General features: G+C 40.3%; 1 pseudogene; it reads left to right on the top strand.

The window, feature by feature from the left end:
• Nucleotides 1–2,928: 2,928 nt before the first annotated feature.
• On the top strand, nucleotides 2,929–4,789 carry LOC103704728 (annotated as a pseudogene).
• Nucleotides 4,790–7,077: the final 2,288 nt, after the last annotated feature.

The following is a 7,077-nucleotide window of genomic DNA, read 5'->3' as shown; positions in this document are numbered from 1 at the left end:
TCACTTATGCTGTCAAAATTTTCAGTAAAGATCATTGATGAGATTCATATGCAACAAACCCTTAGCCTTGTCAATACTGCTCTTTATAGAGGATCCTTGGAACAATATAACCTGGGGACCAATAGATCAAATATGTTGAAGCATGTATTTTTCATTGAAATCCAAAACGAATTTAACAGCCAGAAGAGGACACACACATACTCACACAAAGCTCACAAAAAACCTCTCTTAGAGCCTTCAAAGAGCCTAAACCAAAAGGATCAAAGATCACTAGGATGGAGAAACATCTGGCTAATTTAAACTACCGACTTTCAACGAGAGAAACTACTGGGAATATTTTCCTCTCGCATGGTCATAGTGTCCTGCGGTGAAAGATCACAAGGCACGTCATAGTGTTGGATACCAAGATCATTTCCTCGACAATTAAATAAATTTACACATGATGTATGTGGTGACACAATAAGGACGCAATGTGTTGCATAGCATCAAAGCGAGGAAATGGGATGGCATGGTGGACTTTTCTACCAGGAGTCCACTACACGGATGCTTCACTAGTATTACCTACATAATTAATGACCATTCCAAATGGACGTCTTCATGAAACGCGTGACTTATGAGAGTCTCTCTCTCTAAACAATGGCATAAAATACTATTATGGAACACATCTGACGAGCATACTGGACTTCAATCCTTTCACATTATATGTTTCGAGAGAGAGATGGTGACACAATTGGAACAAACTTAAAGAAATTGACCTAAACGCAGGCTGAGCCAAGCTCTGATACGTTGCTCGTCTCAGCTTACTAATGTTCACGGTCTCACGTAATTTAGAAGTTGTGCAACCACTTCCCATGTAATCACCACGCGGATTCTTGCAGACTGAGATCAGATGCTTCGAACCAATGATGGATCAGTGGCCACATGTATGTTGAAAACTCTGTAAGTCAATGGTACTTTCTCTGACTAAGATGGCTCAGAGAGCTTATGAGGAGCATCTAATACCTCGCTTTCATTGGCATGGTGGATTGACACCATGAGTGCTTTCCGAGGTACTTCAGCTATCTTTATCTATATATGTGATAGTTCTTAGAAAGTCTAGAGACCCTGCTCTCTCTCTCTCTCTTTATTGCTCTGTCTTCTTTATGTATATCTAGCTAGCTAGCTATACATCCATTAAAGGACTTCCAGACCTTGGGAGTACATATCAGGCCAGAAGGTTCAAGCGAACTGGCCATTTTTGGCCAAAACTGCAGCAAAGTGATCCAACTCAGGCTAAATGGAGCACAAAACAGGAGGCAACGTCATGGAACAAAACAGGGCTGCCGTAGGAGCACCACAAAAGGGCGAGGAGCATGTGGTTCAATTGGGCCAACTGTGGGGTTCCAATGAAGAGCAGCAAACAGGCCATCAACAAGTTTTTCCAGTAAGAATTTAATAAACTCTTCAAGCCTGTTTTGAAGAAATTGCAGCACACTCTTTTCCTTGTCTTGGATCATGCAATCTCCATATTTTTTTGGGACGCCAGATATTTGTCATTTCAGATTTTTTGCCCCATTTCTTTTCGGACTTTTTTATAAAAGATTAAGAAGAATAGTGGTGATGGTTAAAAGGAGGCACAACAAAGTAATAAAAATGAGAGAGTCAATCTCAAGTCATAAAGAAAATTTGAGTCATTTCTGAGAAGGGTTTGTTTTCTAGTACTTGGAGATGGTAAGCTCATGAGGAGAGTTAAACTATAGCTCGTTCATTGTGAGAACAAGATTAGTTCATAGCATATTCCTTCCTTGCATCCTGTGGAAGATTAACAAAGATATCAAACATCTTGAGAAACTATTTCCTTACAATTTAAACATGACAAGCAATTTTCCCATCCGTAAAGTCAAATTTACTGCTTTTCTGGAAGGAGAGAATACAAAGCCGTTGGGCCCGCCGAAAGGAGAACAAATAATAGGCTAAAAGGTAAGTGCCCGAATAAAATTTGAGCTACAGACTACAAAAAATTTTGGCCCAAAATTTGTAACGATGTTAAGAAAACAGCTAGAAGTGCTTCTTTTGTTATATGTTTTCTGACATCAAAACGTAACTTTTACAACCTCCAGTGTAGTCATGGCTTAAAAACTGATTTTGACCCCTTTTTTTAAAAAAATTATACTAGTGTTTTTTTTCCTTTCTTTCTTTCTTTGTTTTTCATTCTTCGAAAAAAATTGTCTGTCTCAAAACAGCCAAAAAAAAAAAACATTATATCTTCTTACTTTATTTTCAGGATGTGTCGTATTGAACTACCATAGTTTGTATTAAAATAATACATAGTTGATATATCTCAGAATCTGTATGAAGATTCAAACTTTTTGCATATAATAGTTATTTGACCAATATAGTTCCAAAACTTCTCTCTCCATATGTTTATGTCACAAAGTAGAATGGCTGCTATAAACATCATCATAGTATAACATTAGAGCTATTGCTATTCAGAAAAAAGCATACCAAGAAATTTGCACCCTGTAGTCACTAGGAAAGCCTGACTAAACACACATGCGCAGAGCAAGTGCAATGAATTCGCAATAGGAAATTTCAATTGAACTCTCTGCAAGGCAACTAGATGAAATGAAAGCATGAAAAGGACAAATTCAGATATCTATCAACATCAGAAAAATCTTATAGCGACCTCCAAAAATAAAGGAACTCTACTTCTATTTGAAGGTACCGAAAGAAAAACAGACAAATGAAGCATGAAAGATGTTCAAAGGGAATAACAAAGAACAAGAAGAAAATACATATTGTAGCTCCTCATGTAGAGGCTCCGTTATGATGACTAGAGTTTCTTTTTTATTTCTGCCGGGCTTGACAGCAAATTAACAAGTCCAACATCCAAAACTGATCCACAAAAAGGAGTTCTTTCATTTTTTTTTTTTTTTATTGCAGTCTGTTTCAGGGAGTCTAAACATTTCTAGCAGAGGACAGCAAGATGGAGAACAAGTCCGAGAACTAAACCAGGGCTGGAGTTCTAGCAGAGGAGCACAGCATAAACACAAGGAGAAAGTCATGGAACACATCAGACAAGTGAATGGAAAACATTGCAGAGCAATCAAATGCAATGTAGAGGGAGAAATAACAGAGGCTCTATCGCAAGCCATATCGCTGAAGATCGAGGAATGGCTCCAGGCGCAGCAGGGATGCTCGCCTGCAGTCGGTTCTAGTAGAAGGATGCAGCAAATGGGCAAAGAGCAAGGTCCAGAACCGAGCAGCTCAAGCAGAGGAAGCACCACAAGCCATCGACCGATTTCTAGAGAAGGCATTTAAGATTTGGCTAAGCCTGCAGAACAACTGGGATGCCTCCGGGAAGCATGACGGGCTGTGCACCATCCATAGAGTCCCTGGGAACACCAGACTGCACGATAAGAAAGCCTACGAGCCAATGATTGTTCCCATAGGTCCATACCATCATGTCCACAAGCGGCTTGCCTTCAGAGAAATGGAAGCTCACAAGCCAGACTGCATCAGCTATTTGCTCTCTGTAGCTCCAAATGGAGGGGAAGAAGAGGAGCTGAAGACAAAGTGCCATGATAAACTGAAGGAGTTGGAGAGTAAGGCGCGGAGCTGCTACTCTGAAGACACCCGCCTTATGGACAGCGAACACTTCTCGGAGGTGCTGCTGCGTGATGGCTGCTTCATCATTTATCTCCTCCTAAGCCAATCGGAGAAGTCGGATGACAAGGAACAGGCAGACAGAAGTGTCAAGTCCAGAGAGAGCGCACAGAAGCAAATGAGGCCACCCATTGACAAGCAGAAGTTAAATGAAGTCAAGCTCGATTTGCTTAAGCTTGAGAACCAGATTCCTTTTTTGTCGTCCAAGCGCTGTTCGACTTGATCCAGCCCTTCGACATGCCGCCCTCTTCCTTAATCTGTCTAGCGCTGAAATTCTTTGATGATCTACATCTGTGCAAGCCAAGAACGTGCCCGCCCCATCGACCGAGGAAGTCCATCATTTACTTCATCTTCTCTACTTGTCTGTTGCTCCTGCTGCGTACGATCAAATAATGCGCTCTGATAGTTGGGATCCAGAGGACCCTTTCGTCGAGCATCAGCGGACCAACATGGATTCCCCAGCGCTACAGAGCTCAAGGAGTCTGGGGTCAAGTTCAGGGTGAAAAAGAATGCGAGCAGCATCGTGGACATAACATTCCATAATGGCCTCTTGGAGATGCCCAGGTTGCACATCTACAATTCCACTGCCCCGATCATCAGCAACCTCATCCGCCTTCGAGCACTACGTTTCCCAACGCGGGGATCCTACATTACTTCCTATGTAGCATTCGTAAACTGTTTGATGCATGGCGAGGAAGACGTAGGCTGCTTCACCTGAATGGGGTTGTGATAAACAAGATGAGCACCGACAAGAAGGTGGCCGAGTTCTTCAGGCGGATCTGCCCTCAAGGCCCTGCAGCTTCCGGGCAAAAATTACCTGCATGACGTGTTCGTAAAAGTCACAGACCATCATTCGCGTAGGAAGAACAGATGGATGGGCCGAAGCTAGAAGGAATTACTGCAGCAGCCCATGGGTGAGCCTATCAGTGGTTGCTGCCTCTTTCTTATTAATCTTAACCTTTGTTGCAGGCAGTTTTACCATCATACAGACAGTTCATGACTTCAAAAGGCACTGAGAAGGTAGATTCAGGACCCTGTTGCCTCGGTTCATGATTTATTTCCCTTTATCGACAGCCTTCGGTCATTCAGTGCAGGAATCGAGAGCAGCGTGGAGCCTAGTGGGAGCACAATCGTGCTCGACTAGTTTGTAACTTGGGATGTGGCATTATAAGCCAAACAAGGAGCACAATCGTGCTTGGTAGAATAAATAAAAGGATCATTGCATCACATGATGTGGCTTAACATGGTGGAGAAGAAATGTTCATCTTGTGGATTGAACCATGTCAGTCTAGTGACGAAATATCTTTGAAGAACAGTGCCGGAGTATTTGCCATTAATATCTCAGCTTCTTGCAATGAAACTTTTTCAGGCTGAGGAATACATTTCTAGATATTCATTGACATAATAGTGACAAACTAACCAAACTATTCAAACCAATCCAATGAAGTGAGTCAAGCCGATAACATGATTCAATAAAGCTAGAAGCTTTCCCTCATACGATGGAAGAGGAAGAAGTGAACAAGATTCTTGGATGTCGGAACTCCGAAATCATCCCCTAAAAGATAACATCATCACCCAAAAAAATAGGAGTTGTGGTATCAGAAGTCTCCTCCAGTCCTAGCCATTTCTCCCTTTCCCAGCACCTTCTTCCTTCAGCCCTGCCCATCGGTGCAGCGTATCCCACTAGCTCAGGATTCAAGCATCGAAACATGGCCCGCAAAATAATCACATCCCTCCATGCTAAATTCTTGTCTGCAACTTCTACCAAAAGCCTATGTAACTTGTCATTTCCTAAAATATGCTAAAATTCCAAGTGCAACATAGACCATGCAACTTGTTAAAAGTAATTGTTGAAAATTTTGGATAGATTGCTCGTGTCCTAACTTGTTATAGAGAACCCTATCCCACTCCAAAGAAATTGGTGAAAAAAATGTTTAAAGTGAAAACAAGTTCAGTCATCTGCAGCCCTATTCCCTGCATTCTTCCATTTTGACTGTGTCACTCGTACCACATCATCCATAATTTTCCCTTCAGCCTTTAGCAGTTTTAACCCAGGAATCAAACAAAGAGGTTTGGGGGAAAAAAAGAACATAAAATTCTCCAAGACCAACGTATTGCATCACAATAAGTAGTATGAAATAAAGGTGAGATTAATGAGAAGCAGGGGAGGTGGGGTTACCTTAGACTGCCATGGGCGTGAAGGTGATCGAATTAACCCCAAAATTCTACCTCTTCCCTGAGCTGGCCACCAAGATTGTCTTGCCTTTAAGGATTCTCATTCAAATCTATTCCGATTGCGAACCAAACACACCCTAATAAGTTCATCCGGAGGAACAAAGAATTATTTATTCAATCATTTAATTATTTATTTATTTATATGACTTAAATATCAAAATTTAATTTGATTTGTGAAAGATTAGCATGCATGATGATGCATGAGAAGAATGAAATTTAAGAGTTAGAAACAAGAAGAGGAAGTCTATCACAATTATTAGTTCATTAAATGAACCTTATTGTTCAATTCCTAAATCATTTTGCACTGATTTGCTTCTAGTTTCGCGAAAATGGACACGTGTACCGGAGTAAGTAAATAAATTTATATTGATCTTGGGCTTCTTTATCCAGGTTTGGGGATTATAAATACCTGGAGGAGCTTATCTCCTGTTGTGTGCCTCTTCTAATGAAAAAAAAAAAAATGATTCTTTCTCTTATATTCCACCTTTACTTGGGAACTGACGAATAAAACCCACAAGCCAAGGCCCAGGCCCACACGCACAATGCCTCCCATTTGAGGCCTGATGGGCCTGTAATAATTTGAACGCTTGAGCAAGGAAACGACAGATTCATGCCAAATCAATTAGCATGATAGGTACGAGTGTGGATATGAAGCAAGAAAATTAAAGAAGTGGAAGAGTTGCATGGTTGAGGGAGGGAAATGATGAAAAATTGATCTTTTACATAGGCATAATGAAGATTTGAGTAGAGTTCAATAAGAAAGAAGCCTTGGATTTATGTGGAAATAATTGACTGATATTTATAATTAAGGCAATGATTTATGCAGAAATGCCAAGATTAAACTTATAAACACAAAATATATATATATATATATATATAGAGAGAGAGAGAGAGAGAGAAAATATGCAATCATGTGAAGGGACATTTTTAAATGCAAACTTGACTAAAAATAGAGATATATCAAATATATAATTGGACATGATGCTTTTGTTCGAGTTTGTCTAACATTTTTGCCTTTACATATGAATAGAATTATTCATCTTGGAGCTCGCCCTCTGCTTCTTTCTCTTTTCTCTTTTTTTTCTTTTCCCCCCTTATTCTAACTTTAAAGGAACTTTAGAGGTAGGCCTTAGTTGTACAAATGCAAGCAAGAAAATCATTCTTAATACATAATTAAAAACTCAGAATTTGGGAAAA

The sequence above is a fragment of the Phoenix dactylifera genome, unplaced genomic scaffold, assembly GCF_009389715.1.
Source record: "Phoenix dactylifera cultivar Barhee BC4 unplaced genomic scaffold, palm_55x_up_171113_PBpolish2nd_filt_p 000283F, whole genome shotgun sequence".
In the NCBI taxonomy this organism is placed as follows: Eukaryota; Viridiplantae; Streptophyta; class Magnoliopsida; order Arecales; family Arecaceae; genus Phoenix; species Phoenix dactylifera.
This window is presented reverse-complemented; position numbering and strand designations above follow the sequence as displayed.